The sequence below is a fragment of the Charadrius vociferus genome, unplaced genomic scaffold (assembly GCF_000708025.1).
Source record: "Charadrius vociferus isolate BGI_N301 unplaced genomic scaffold, ASM70802v2 scaffold1039, whole genome shotgun sequence".
Taxonomy (NCBI): Eukaryota; Metazoa; Chordata; class Aves; order Charadriiformes; family Charadriidae; genus Charadrius; species Charadrius vociferus.
Genome location: NW_009650167.1, coordinates 18,506 through 20,095, shown reverse-complemented (window position 1 = coordinate 20,095; position 1,590 = coordinate 18,506).

Here is a 1,590-nt window from a genome sequence, read left to right as displayed (position 1 = left end):
CCCCCCGAAACTCAGGCAGCCCCAGAGCCCACTCGTCGTGCGGCAGAAGAGCCGGACTTGCCTCGGGTGGACGGTCACTCCGTATTGGGGTACCATCTTCCCCCTCCCCTCGGATGCGCACACATTCAGGTGCTGCAGAGGTGATCAACCCCCCCAAAACCATCCAGGTTTGGATTTTAATAAGCAAAGATGGAAATTGCAGTGCGTTAGAGCGTAAAGTATCAGCCGGGCTGGTGTGACGTGGCTGGGGGACCCCTCCGCGCGGGCCACGGGGACCGCCCTTGGGATAGCAGCAGGAGGAGGGCTTTTTGCTAAAAGCAATGGAGTCACTAACCCAGAAGGCTGTGACAGGGCTGGACGTCCCCTCTCGTCCCCCAACCTCCGCACAGACATAAACCTCCGTCTGCAGCAGATAAACGCTCAGTACAACCACAGCTGAGAACGTCCTAAACTCACGTCATGTATGGACTGAGCTCAGCTTAAGGAGCATTTTGCTGTTTAGCGCTGGAAATCCCCGTTGACATCGTAATACTGCAACATTATGGAGATTTACCCAAAACAGCCTCTTTTCACGCCCTGGAAAACTCCCGCACCTCAGCACGAGGCTCCAGTTCTTTCCATGTTTCCTGGTGGGGTTTTTAACATGAAAATAAAGAAGTTTTCAGGACCAACTTTCTCTGCAGAAGGGAAAACACCCCTTTTAAAAACCCTCCATTTCTTTTGAGAACAGGAGAGAATTTCCAATTTTCCATTTCTTTCAGAGCTTTTTCCCCCAAAACATCCTTTGCCAATGAGCTCTCAGCAGCAACTTCACCGGATTTCCAAGGCATCGCCCAGAGAGACACGGAGTGACTGCAGTGTGCAGCACAGGAATTAAATTAGGTGGTATTTTCCAATTAGCAAAATAACGACAGCCTTCCCCGAGCAAGCAAATGAAGGCGCGAGGCGCTCGGGGAAGGGATTTATGGCGTTTTATGTTAACTGAGCTCTTCCCTGCCAGCGTTCCCCTGAGACGCCCTGCTGCCCCCCGACCTGCCTTTCACATCCCTTCCTGGGAAACCAAATCTGAGGGATGAGGAGGGGAGAGGCACCGCTCTCCCCCCGCCGGCGGCACAGGGACGGCTGCCCTTTCCCCGGGGCCCCCCCGAGGCCCGGCAGAGCCCCGGCTCAGAGGGGGCCCAGTCCCCTGCGGCCGCCGCAGCATCCCTCTGCTCCTCTCTCCCTCCGGCCGCTGCAGAGCCGGGGACGCCTTGTCCTGCCCGGGGGGTGGTAAAAGGGCTCCATGCAGGGAGAGAAACAGCAAGGGGGGGGGAGGTCCCCAGTTTTAGGGGGGTTTGACACCTCACCGCTGTTTTGGCATCGTGGCCATCCGAGGTCTGAAAGAGCTCGCGCAGAAACCCTTCTTGCTGGTGCCAGAGCACCTGCCCCAACGCGGTACGGCCCCGCTGCGTGCGCACCCCCTCCAGACCCCGCTGCAACCCCGAGATTTCACAACCCGAGTTATAAAGGGCAGCAGGGCTCTCCGCGTCCCCCCTTTCCTTCGGGCCCTGACCCCGACGCCAAAGCCTGGCTTTGCCAACTACCCGAGAC